Source organism: Protopterus annectens, chromosome 16.part0 (genome assembly GCF_019279795.1).
Source record: "Protopterus annectens isolate FY-2018-M chromosome 16.part0, PAN1.0, whole genome shotgun sequence".
In the NCBI taxonomy this organism is placed as follows: Eukaryota; Metazoa; Chordata; order Ceratodontiformes; family Protopteridae; genus Protopterus; species Protopterus annectens.
This window is the reverse complement of record NC_056750.1, coordinates 34,629,102-34,642,816: the sequence shown is the minus strand read 5'-3', so window position 1 is coordinate 34,642,816 and position 13,715 is coordinate 34,629,102. Positions and strand designations below refer to the sequence as shown.

The following is a 13,715-nucleotide window of genomic DNA, read 5'->3' as shown; positions in this document are numbered from 1 at the left end:
CTCAAATTCCACTTAAATTTGCACTGGCTTTATCCTTGTTCTAATCCAAACTAACACCCCCACCCTTACCCCCCCACCTAGACTCTTAACTATACTACTGCCACTACTAACCGCAGTCAGAATTAGCTAAATCTTGTGTGGCAACTTTGTTACTAATATTATAAATGACAAACCATCTTAACTTGCAACATTTACTGTATATACCATTGATAATCAATATCTTGTTATTGTATTAAAGCCAACAACCTGTAATGTTGTTTACTATTGCTGCAACTTTGTGTATCTATTTATCATGTACATGATGTGGAGCTTTTCTCCCCGGGCATCCGCTGAAAAAGGACCTGCATCCAGTCGGAATTTCCTGGTAAATAAATTTAAATAAATAAATAAATAAATAAATAAATTCTGCAATATTGTCTCAGTCTTCTCGCATTCGGTAGTATTGAATTTCAGTCTTTCCAGGTAGACCAATGTATGTATATGCATTAACTCCCACCATTGTGCAGTCATGGACAAGAAGAAGAAAATGAGAAAAAAACACTTGCCTTCTCCCTCCTCTTCATCGCCAGTGTCAATTAGACTGTTCTAATAACCGTCCACTTACAGTGTTCTGAATGTCAGTTACCTGGCTATTTACAAACATCATTTGCCTTTGGGACTACTTTGATTTTTTAGATAAAGAACAGCACTTCAGACTAGAAGGTTGTTATACAGTGCAATGTATTAATATAACCCTGATGCACCATGTAGCAGCTGCCCGCAGCTAATTACAAAGGTGAATGAAACAGTATCAGGTGGTAAACAATAAGAAGCAACAGGTGCACCATGCAACAGGTGTGTGCACTCCTGCACAAAGCTTACCGAGCTGATACATGGCAGCTACATTGACATGGAATCCAGTGCAGGTCCATAGTATCCCCAAGTGTCTGAGTTTTTAAGTAATGTTACTAGAATGATCAAGTTGTACTGCTAAAGTAAAATATTGGAGCATTTCAACATTTCTTAAATATTCACATTTGACTTTGAGAAAGCATCCATTTGGGTAACTGAAATATGGTTACCACTGGTGTCTTAGCATGTTATAAGTCTGACTGTAGACGACAGGCCTACATGCACAGATTGTCCTTAAACCTACTAAAATGTGACTTTTTGTCCTGCTAGAAAGGAAGCAGTTATTTTAATAGTGAGCCATTAGAACAAATTGGTATGTCCTTGGGGGACATTGATTGTTGAAGGTTACTTTGTCAAGTAAGGCAAGGACTACAGGAATATTATGCTGTTTTGTAGGTAACTGTCCCATCTACTGAACTATGACATATTTGTGTTGCTGTATTACTTGATAAGATAGTAAAGCAGTAGCTTTTTTGCTGAGCAAAATTCTCAGAATAAACAATACAGACATTTAAAAATTTCTTCTTAAAATGAAAGGATTTAACGGATTAAGAATAATTCATTTATTTACATGCAACAAAACTGAAATAACAGTCAACGCTAATAAACTTAATCAATCAATTCAGATATTCTGTTTATACTTGAATATGTACAATTCCAGATTTGTCTATATTGTGTATTTATAATATACATATTTGCATTAATCTCATTTGAGACAGATAAGGTTTTGTTTTAAAATGTTAAGGCTTATTGTAATTCTGAGACAGTGTGTTATTTTACAGTAGAAATACCCATTTAGAACAAGATTACATAGATAAATGTTGCGGTTTATGCACTGATAAATCTGCCCGTTTACATTATATTTGGGTTCTGAAAGGGATGTGTACATGACTTTGTTCAGATGGAGAATTCTTTACTTGTCAAGAGTATATTTACATTTAGATGGTATTACATCAGAAGAAATTATCATGTATTTTTTCTCCACGATAATAATGTTTTCTGTCACTGGAAAAATGGTGGTGCATGGAACAGTAACACCACAAAAAAACCCTGTAATGATCCTGGATGTTAACATTGCATTGTACATAAACCATTAAAACTGGAATGGCATTTTTGTGCATTTTTTATCTGAGTATCCAAGCATAATTCCCTGAAAGATTTATTGACAACTGTCAAGGTGGGTAAACTAATCCCTGCCATACATAGGTCACAAATGCAGGGTTTGATAGACATTTCAGAGTGACAGTCTGACATGTCGCATTTTACTTAGGTTTTATTTGCAGTGGTTATATAACGTGCATGTTCAGAATGTAGATCCTTTGAGATATTACATCAGAAGTAGAGATCTTGCATCTACCTTCAGAATAGTGACATTTTGCTTCAGTGGATTTATGTTAACCCCCCCAGCACACAAAATTAAACTATTACCCACTTATGCTATACATTGCATTAAAATAATGCCATATGTATTTTTATACTTAAAATCAATAGCAAAATACATTATGTAACTGTGTCATAACATATTTTCCTTTGGAAGTTGCTGGAACATTTCAAATTCCTTCAACAGAGCTATATTTAGTTCAGTTGGTGTTTTGGGTAATGCCCCCACCCGGCATGTCCACTGTCTCCACTTGTAAACTAATATTAAAGTACCACACATTACATGAAAACAATGTTATGCATGTTTTGTACTTAAAATCAGTAACTGTACAAAATGGGTCATGTCATATTTCCTGACACATTTACTCGAAACTTTCAAGTGGTTTCAAGAGAGCTGTAGCTGGGCCAACCTGACCACCAGTCACAGAAAGGAAAGCGTCCTGGTATTTCTAGTTTAAGGTTGACTCAGAATTGATGCTCAGACCTTCCTTGTGCAAAGAAAGAAATAACAGAAGAGTATTCTTTTTGCATCTTAGGATGGATAAAAAAGCATCAAAGGAAGATACTGTTACGTATTGTATCTGGTACATGAAACTCGGGTGATACTATTACGTATTGTATCTGGTACATGAAACTCTGGTGATACTGTTACGTATTGTATCTGGTACATGAAATTTGGGTGATACTGTTACGTATTGTATCTGGTACATGAAACTCGGCTGATACTGTTACATATTGTATCTGGTACATGAAACTCGGGTGATACTGTTACGTATTGTATCTGGTACATGAAACTCGGGTGATACTGTTACGTATTGTATCTGGTACATGAAACTTGGGTGATACTGTTACGTATTGTATCTGGTACATGAAACTCGGGTGGAAGTCCATTATCATTCAGGTTTATTTTCATACTTACTTCCCAAGTACTTTACATGTGGAGCACAAAATAATGGAACCAGACAAAATACAGATCAATATTGTGTTAAATAACACAATACAGTCTACTAAGACTATAAAAGCAATTACATTACACTATCTAAAAGGTGAATTAAAACATTGGCAAAGTATTTTACAACAGCTGTCAAACTCAGAAGTCCAAGGCAATCCAGTAACAGCAGTGCCTTTCTGTAAGCTCATGTCATCCTCAGCATTCCAAGTCCTGAAATCTTGCACAATTCTGCTTTATCACAAAACAGAAAAAAATAGTCTCTTGTAGTTCTATGTCCTAGCTGACAAGCAAGCAAAAGGCTTCCATATCTATTAGACAAGTGCACCATGTTCAATAATAGCCTTGCATCAGGCTTTGCGCCCACTGAATGGCACACGGCAACAGTTGTCCCACTCCACAAAGGGGGAGCCACCACTGATCCCGGGAACTATCGACCTATTACCCTGTCGAGCCTGGTCTGCAAGGCCATGGAACGTATCATCATGGAACTCATATTCAAAGACATTGGTAACCTCCAAACTCTGGATCCCACCCAGTTCGGGTTTGTGAAAGGCAGATCATGCCTCCTGAACCTGATCGACTTCTTTGAGGCAGTCACCAAAAGCCGTAGATGACGGTAAGGTGGTTCACACAGCCAATCTTGACCTCACCAAGGCTTTCAACACCATCCCCCATTCTGGAATAATAGCTAAACTCACTAAACTAGGTATAAATCCCTACGTCACAAGATGGGTTGCCAACTGGCTCACTGACAGAACCCACACTGTAAAAGTTGCAGACTCCAAATCTGACCTCAAAGCAGTGACAAGTGGAGTACCACAGGATTCTGTCCTGGGACCTCTCCTGTTTGGTATCTACTTCTCTGAAGTACAGGCTAACAAAGTTCACAGATGACTGCAAACTAGGAGCCATAGTCAAGTCCCCAAATGATGTGGACATCCTACAGAAGGGCCTTGCTGAGACAGATGCCTGGTGTCAGAGCCATGGCCTCAAGCTCAATGCCAAATATTGCAGTGTCATCCCCTTTGGTAAAAACTCTGTACCCATGAACTACCGCATAGGCAGCAATCTACTTAACACCGAATGCGTAATAAGAGACCTTGGGACCCAGGTGGACAGTAGTCTCTCCTTTGATAGTCACATCGCTGCAGTAGTCAGGAAGTCCTTCTACGTGGCACACCTCATCATAAAAGGTTTTCATCCAGGAAAAAAGAGGTCATTGTTCCCCTCTACTCGACACTCATTAGACCCATTATAGAGTACAACACCCGTTTTGGAATGTACCTCACAGGACATCTGCAGCAGCTGGAAAGGCCACAGAAGTACCTCACAAAGAGGATTACTGGCCTCAAACAAATGCCCTACACTGACCACCTCAAAAAACTCTAGCTTTACTCTGTAGCATATCGCCTACTCCAAGGTGATCTCTGCCTAACATATAAAGCTATGTCAAACCCAGAGCTGTTGGACATGCTACATCTAAAGAAATCCCAATCCCTCCGAGCTACATGCTCTAGGGACCTAAACCTTGTCACCACAATGAACAGGACATGCTGGAGGGATAGACTCCTGCCCCAGAGACTTCCCATACTCTGGAACAGGCTACCCATCCATGTCAAGCAAAGTTCTTCATTAGCACTCTTCAAGAAAAATCTTGATGAGTGGATGGGCAATACACCCCGGGGATCACTTCTGTGTGTCTGCTCGACAGTGGCACAGGAAAATAATTTTCTTGGGTAGCGTAAGCCAGGGAACCTTGTTGGCTAGGCTTACGTAGGCCCTTGGGGCCAATAGCCTAGTACCTACCTATGAACCTATGAAAGGCAAACAGGAACAGCATGTCTGGAATGGAAGAAAGAACTCTTGCTTTCAGAAGGTTATGTAAAGCTGGCTAAACTCCATACAAGACATTGGTGCATTTTCTATTAGCTTGCCAGTAGCATTGCAGTTTTGTGTGGACTCTTTGTCCTTAGTCTGCAGTTCTACAACCACAGAGTTAGGATATATAAATAAGATGATGTCAGGGTGGTTCATAATCCCTCACATGGGTGGTACACAGGGCTTGTCCACTGCAAAAAATAATTTTTAACCTTTTCATCAGAGTAAAACTTTGACCTTTTTTTTGGTCCAGTTGATGCTAGGGGATGCATAGTGGAAGCTTTCGAAAACATTGCTGCAACTTCAAATAGCAAATCAAGCCACACCCATTGACTAGGTATTGGGCAGATCTGTAAAATAAGAAAGTATGAACAGCAATAAAACAAGTTGATCAGCAGTGCACCATGGTTTATGTAGATAATAACATTGTAATGTTACTTGTGTTTGCCACACAGTAAATAATAAAATGGCCAAGTGTAATGAAAACTGCACTGATGACTGTTAGTGACTGTCCAACATTATCTTCGGACCAGTGGACAAGCGCTGCAGTTTGGGTCACTCTTCTGAATGGAGCTTTTGATGCTTACAGATTTTTTGGAAGGATCCATATGTCACTCCTTTAAAGTCTGACCTTGGTGTCTTAATTTTTTTTTAATTCTGCAGTCTTTTGGATTCTGTTTTTTTTTTTCTGTTTTTGACCAGTTTCATTGCAGTCTGTCTGTTTCTTCACCATACAAAGAACTGTCCTGAGGTGTGTGGTGGCAAAACTGTGTTTTCTACAATTTAAATTTAAACTGGTTTATGTTCATATAGTTTTACAGTGCTGTAAATTGCTTTTCTTTTGCTTGATCTAAGATGTATGGCATGACTTTATAACATTTTGCTTAGTGAGACCAGTGATTAAAGGATTGGGTTTTAATTCTTGCTGCTTATCCCTGTTCTCATTTATCAGATCAAATTGCATGTTTTGAAAATAAATTCAGCTGATTGCTGTAAGTTTTGTAATTTTATTATTCACCTTTAGATAAATTTATTATGTCATACATTTTAAGAAATGAATGTTGGTTCTGCACCAATATGATGATTTGGGTTTTTCCCCATCGAGGAAACCAAATCAGAGTAATTACCCACTCTGCACTATCAAAAGTCTCTTTCATTCTTTACAAACTGCCATGACTACAGACCTTTTAAGCTCAAAATCTACACACACACACACACACACACACACACACACACACACACACACACACACACACACACACACACACACACACACACACACACTCTCAGAGGCTTCAGTCTGAAGCAGGCCATTGGCACCTTGAGTCTGTTGATGTGCCACCGCTAGCCTCTGTATTGTTCCTTCATGGTCATTCCTCGTCTTGTATTCATCCAGCCTCATGGACAGTTAAATCTCTCAGTATACCACAACATTGTTACCTTTCATTTATAATGCTTCCTTGTGCAGTTTTTTAATCTGCTACCTCCTGTAGCCCATTCTGTACGTTTTCTTCTCATTCTTAGCCTTTTGGCTAAGATCAAGTGTAGTATCTGTTCTTATCAGTTTAATTCCTAACACCTTAATTATCCTGCTCTGAATGAGTGTCCAAGTTGCGTTTATCCTGTCCTACTTTCTCAGTGTGGGCATCCTTAAAATCCCTGATCCCTTTCCTTTCCTCTTAAGTTCTTCACCAGTTTCAGTCTTGATAAATGTTCTTCCTGATTCCTGTAGCACCCTAATCTCCATGGTTATATGTTCTCCAGAAAGCTGGTTTAAGTGGGCCACTCTCAGCATTCTGTAGAAAGAGCAGTGAGAGGGTAGTCTTTACTCCAGTTCAGTCTGCTCCATCTCAGCGTGTGTTGATTAGCATCTGGTAGAGTCTATTCTTTCTTACTGTAGAGCGAGTTTCATCCAAAGAGGTTATTATGCTGCCCAAGTCTTTTACTTCCTTAGCCCTTCCAACCCAGTGTTTGACTTGCCCTTGGGTTACCCCTTCAGAGTGTAGCATCAATGTCTTGTTTCTTTGTGAATCCTCTCTTCAAACTTTCATCCTATTCTGTCATGTATTACTTCTGTTTGGAAGCTAAGATCTTTGTCCATGAACATGGCTTTGACCTGACTTTTGTCAACAAACAGGTCTATTGTTTTACCACCCTGTGCACTATGCTGGTCACAAATAAACAGGATAGAAATTGTTAGGGTGCCCACCAGTGTGAGATTGTACTTGGTTTCTGTTTGACTCTGTCCTATAACCACTACCACTGTAAGCTACCACTAAACAATTCCTGGTGTACTTCACTATCCTGGCCCATATTCCCATATTTTTCAGCATGTCTACCAATCTGTTGTTGAGAACCAGGTCAAAAGCCAGTTCAGATAAAATGCAGGCTAAGATTCCTTCAGTCCAGCTCAACAGTAACCAAGTTATCCAGCTTTGGATTAGCACCTCTCTGTGACGGGGTGGTTTGTTGACTGTAACCATACCTAATTGATAGCAGGCAGCTTGTGTTTTCCTGAAGGCTCTGACTTAATAGTCTTTGCACAATCCACATCTGACCTGTGGAACATTTCACCATATATTCATGCTGATTTGCTTCTTATCAGTCACCTCCTTGTTGTAACATCTTTCCAAAGCTTGTTGTCTTGAAAATAATTTTGACATAATGGCAACAAAGGGAAGGGTGCGCTTTCTGAACCAATCCAAGTTAAACAAGGTTCCCTGAAAATGGCCTCTTTCCAGCCTTATGTCAGAAGCACTGACACTCACACTGTAAATGCCTTGAGTTATGAGTGGACCGTATACTCTTTTTTTTTTTTTTTATGTGTAGTGTGAAAACAAATGCCTGTTCTGACACCTCATTATCTTTGAATGTGCCTTTCATATAAAAATGAAAAATATTGTTGATGCTCAGAGCATTTCAAACTCTCATAAAAATATTGGCAGATTCATCCTCAGTTCTTGTACAGCAATGTTCACAAATTGGGTTTCCTTCCTAAACCTCTCAGAAGTGCATTTCTGATTTTTGCCCTTCTCTGCAAGTTGCTGCTTATGGATTACTGCCCATCCCTTGCACACATGCTTTCCGTAAGGTCACTTCACAAGTCTCCATACTTCTCCTCTGCATCTTAATTTTCCATTTACTGTAACAGCAAGTTGCCCAGCAGAATGGAGTTCCATCCCAGCCAATATCAAGTCTTTATAATATTGTTCAAAATTTGATTGCATGCTAAAGGTATTTTAAAAGGATAAAGCCAACTTTCTTTTTCACCAGTGGAGTTCTATAACTATAATTTTAGCATTTTCCAATATATGTGATTGCTGGTACACACACACACACACACACACACACACACACACACACACACACACACACACACACACACACACACACAGACACAGACACACACAGACACAGACACAGACACAGACACAGACACAGACACAGACACAGACACAGACACAGACACAACAGACACAGACACAGACACACACAGACACACACACACACACACACACACACACACACACACACACACACACACACACACAGACACACACACACAGACACACACACAGACACACACACACACCCTGCATATTACTTTATTTTGCTGCAGCTAGACGTATTCATACTGTTTTTGATTTATATTATTATTGCTGACAGAGTGATGATATTTTAAGATTTGTGATATCATTAGACAGTATTATTGAAACCTGAAAGGTACTAGGTCTGATTTTGTGTGTTCAGTCATGGGTTACATTTCTGCACTGTACTGCTAGTGGCCACCCTTTAACCTGTTGCTTGCTATAACCTGCTAACTTTACGTGACTACCTTGTCTGCTCTGAAGCACAGAGAATGACACATTCGCTAAACATGGAATTGACTACTGTCCTCTCAATCTGTTAAGTAGCTGCCGTATACAGTTAATCTGTCAGTAACTGGCACCCATGGGGATTGGTAGATGTCAGATAACTGTAGATGTTATGTGATCCTATCTCGCCTACATTCTGACTGATGGGTTCGGAGCCGATCCTCGGCTCCGACTCGGCACGCTTATGCCAAAGAGCGAAGTCTCTTATTGGCTGAGCTTACTATATCCCAGGATGCACCACTACCAGTCCCCCAGATCTCGTTTGCCGCTAACAAGCAAAGACGTGGTCTCGAGCTTGGCTGAGCTAAGTAGTGTTTTTCACTTACTTTTCCTGTCAGGGTTTTCCTTAAAATTCAACAAAAAGCTGTTTTAACAGCTATCGTGTGTTTTTTGTGTGTGAGTGAAGTTTTTTCTTGGTGAAATTCTTGTGTAGTGACTGAGTATTGTCTGACTAAAGGTCCCATTTGCGTTGTAGGGCCTTCCCCTGTCAGTCTGTTATCTGGCTAGTCCCGTATTATTTTTAGGGGTCTTAGATCCTTTAGTCTTAATTTTTTCTATTTGTGACAATTCTTCTTTAAAAAAAAAAAAAAAAAAAAAAGAAGAGAAAGAAGAGAGAGAGTAAAGAAATCTTTCTGTGATAGTTAGAGTGTTTGGTGTTTTTGGCTAGTTCACTGACTTGATTGCCATAATGTCACAGGCTCCTAGGCCTTCAGGGTTTAAAAAGTGCACTAAGTGCAGTTTCAAAATGTCGATCACGGATGATCACTCTCTCTGTGTATACTGTTTGGGCGCCAAACATTTGCAGGAGTCCTGCAGCGTGTGTCACGCGTTTTCCTCGAGGGTCCTCCAAGAGAGGAAAAATAAACTTATTCTAAAAGGCCTTATTATACCCTCATTTGAAGAGGCATTAGCTTCCTCTCCTTCTGCTAAAAAGAAAAGGGCGTTGGCTCCGACCAGTCCATCGGAACCGACCGCCAAAAGACATAGGCAGGCTTCTCCTTCGGCTCCACGGACTTCGGAGCCGAGGGCGGAACGGTCTGCCTCGATGCCTCCAGCCTCGACTCCTCTGGGTTCGGAGCCGACGTCTGGGGCATCGAGAGGCGGGTCATCTTCATCGGCTCCACTGATCTCGGAGCCGATGAAGGTTGTCCGCTCAGACACTTCCTCCTCGGCGCCGAAGCCCTCTTCGGCACCGATGGAAATTGGTTTGGACATTCCTTCGGCGCCGATAATTGTCGAGTCGATTCGGAGCAGGTCCCCTAGTCCCTTGGAGCCGTTGGAGAGGCCTACTCGGACCCATTCGGTCTCTTCCAGGTCATCAAGGATGTCAGATTCGGACATAGACAGGGTGCTCCAAAGACTGTTCCAGTCCCCAGTCTTTCAGAATTAGTTTGGCTCCGACCCACTTGGCTTGGAGCCGACAGCCCATTCCATTGCCATTCCTCCTCCGACTGCTTGGCTCCGTGAGCAGGTGCTGACGGAGCCAGTAGAGATTCTAGGGTCGGCTCCGACCCTTACTCCAACCCCGGCCTTCGGGTCCGAGTTTAACACACGGACTTCTTTGGCCGGACCCGGGGGTGACGTTTCGGGACCAATGCTGTCGGTTCCAAGCCTCCCTCTCGGTGCTTCGGCCGCGGGACTTCCGTCTGCTATCATGGCTCCGGAGACTGGACCCTCCCAGGATTCTGGGGGTCCGGCCTTCAGAGCTATGAGGAGTGCATTGGCCAAGTCTTCTTGACCATCTCTACGGCTTTACCGGCACCTTCCCTGGGCATGGAGACTGGGTCTTTGGCAGTTCCCTGTCTCTAGGCAGCGGAGCCCGGGGCCTGAGGTTACCCCACTGGGGTTCCCCTCCTCCTGAGGGTCTTCGGAGTTATCTTGGAGGAGCCCCAAGGAAGAGATCGTGCAAGAGGAAGCACGTGGACTCCCCGATGAGTCTCTTACATCGGACACTGATCTTGATGATGGGAGGGGTCCCCAAAGTCGTCCTCAGATGATGTCTCATTTGCAGACATTCTAGAGATCCTCAAGCAACGAGGCGGCTGGAATTCCAAACCCCCTCCGCTGATGAGTCGGTGTTCCTCAAGGCCTTGGGGCTCAGCCCTCCGCCTCCTGGGTGTCTCCGCCCTTGACGAGCTCCTAGATTTGGTTTGTCGGAGGGCGTGGGAACATCCAGATACTGTGGAACCAGTGCCTTCTCGCCCTAACAAATTTTTGTCTGCCCCACCCAAGAAGGAGTTCTTAAAGGCGTGGCTGTAGATGCCATGGTGGTGGCATCTGCTACCCAGCAGGACGTGGCAGAGGCTTCAACGTCCGTCCATCCTCCTAATAAGGAGTCTAGGAGCATGGACCGTGCAGGAAGCGCACCCTGACTTCAGCGGCCTTTACTCTGAGGTCCCTGAATTATTTGACGCATTTCACCAGACTACAGAGGGATCTGGTCAAGGAGCTCTCAGACTCCTCTCAGGTAACCTACCTGAGCAGCTAGCCCAGTCGGTTAGCTCTCAGTTGGCTATCCTTACCTCGATTTCTAACTCGTCCATGAGGCTCATTTCATATGCAGCCGAAGGCGGGCAGAGCGGCAGGCACAGGCATGGCTCTCGGAGACAAGCCTGGCTCCGTTGTGTCATTTCGCGGAGGCCTTCAAGTCTTCCTTTGCCGACGCTCCCTTTGATGGGTCCTCTTTGTTTGGACCCAAGGTAAAGACACTCTTACCGCTGTGAGCAAGAGGGAAAGACTTTATCTGCCGTAGGCACGTTATTCCACTCCCTTTCGGCCTTATCCCAAGGCTAAAGAGGAGGGAAGATGTGGTTCCACAAATCACAGAAATTCTTTCATCAACAGCAGGAAGATTCCCCTTCCAGGGGCACAGGTGGGGCAAATTTTTCTGTGAGTCGCCGTCCCAGAGGCGGCAGAGGCCCCCGCAACACTGGAGACCGCGAGTCCTTTCGTGGCTCTTCAGCCTCCCACACTCCATGAGGGATTGCCCGGCTGTGCTGCTCGGAGCCAGTCGGGTGCCGTTTGCCAAGCACCTAAAAGCCTGGGAGTCTATTACTCAGGACAGATGGGTGCTTGGATTATTGCCGGAGGTTACACCATTCCCTTCACACACTCACCCCCACCGTCCAAAAAAATCCCGGACCCACCACCCAGTCAAAGGGAAATTGCAGCCGTAGAAGCTTCAAAGCTGCTAGAAAAAGGAGTCATCCAACCGGTCCCCACAGACCAGATCGGATCCGGAAATTACTCAAGGTTCTTTTTAGTGCCAAAAAAGACAGGGGACCTGAGACCCATTTTGGATCTCAGCAAACTGAACCAGTCCGTCATGAAGTCCAAATTCCGAATGGTCACTTTACAATCCATTCTCCCATTGTTGGAGAAAGATGTTTGGATGTGCTCCATAGATCTCAAGGGCGCCTATTATCACATACCGATACATCAGGCATCCAGGAGGTATCTGCGCTTCAGCCTGGGAGACAGTCATTTCCAATTTTGTGCACTGCCCTTTGGTCTCACCACAGCCCCCAGGGTGTTCACCAAGTGTTTGGCAGTAGTGACTGCTCACCTGAGGAGTCTCGGATTCCAAGTGTTTCCCTATCTGGACGACTGGCTCCTGACTGCCACCACCAGGCATCTACTACTAGAGAACCTACAAGCCACCATCTCCCTGGGTGCTTCCCTGGGAATTACATTCAACTGGTCAAAGTCTGTCTTGCTGCCTTCTCAGCGCATAAGATTCATAGGAGCAGAGAGAGACTCAAAATTAATACGAATCTTCCTTCCCACCGAAAGGATACAAACATTACAAGATCAAGTCCGAGCCCTGCTTCTAAGATCCAAAGCCCCAGCCAGGATGGTCCTGCAACTTTTAGGTTCAATGTCTGCCACGGTTCTCTTAGTTCCTCTGGCAAGATTGCACATGAGGATTCTTCAGTGGCTGTTATCGACACAATGGTCCTTTCAGGATCTCCCCCTCAATCATCACATACTGATTACAGAAACGTGCAAACGGGACCTCCGCTGGTGGCTTCTGCCATCCAATCTGAATCAGGGAAGACCTTTTGTTATACCCCCTCCGGTGGCCACCTTGACAACGGATGCCTCCCAGATGGGGGGGGGGGGCATTGTCTGGGCAGGTCAGTTCAGGGTTCTTGGCTTCCAAACTAAACATTTCTCCATATCAATGTGTTGGAAATGAGGGCTGTACTTCTGTCCCTACAAGCCCTCCACAAGTTTCTCCCTCAAGGCATTATCGCCATCCACACAGACAACATGTCGGTGGTCTGGTATCTAAACAAACAAGGAGGGACCAGATCTTACCCCCTTTGCAGAGAGGCCATGAGGGTGTGGGAATGGGCAGTGGCTACCAAGCGCTTCCTGGTAGCGACCCACATTCCAGGAAAATCCAATGTATTGGCAGACAGACTGAGCAGGACTATTCTCTCTCCTCACGAGTGGTCTCTGAGCGAGACAGTAGCAGCTCAGATTTTCAAAGATGGGGATTCCGTGCTGCGACCTGTTTGCGACACCACAAAACACAGTGCAAAGGTTCTTTTCCTTGACCCCGCGTCAAGGGGAGGCAGCTACGGATGCTCTAGTCCAACCTTGGCCAACAGGACTGCTTTATGCTTTCCCTCCGATTCCACTCCTCCCCAAAGTCATTCAGAAAGCTTCCCAATTGGGGTCCACAATGATTCTAATTGCTCCGTACTGGCCTCGTTAGGTATGGTTCCCCTACC

At 43.7% G+C, this 13,715-nt stretch overlaps 1 protein-coding gene and 1 pseudogene across 1 annotated transcript in view; both read left to right on the top strand.

The window, feature by feature from the left end:
* MED27 (mediator complex subunit 27) overlaps positions 1 to 13,715 on the top strand; it is a 1,926,959-nt gene that overhangs the window by 1,824,807 nt on the left and 88,437 nt on the right. The gene's annotated exons all lie outside the window — the stretch shown is intronic.
* On the top strand, positions 6,613 to 6,737 carry LOC122791146 (annotated as a pseudogene).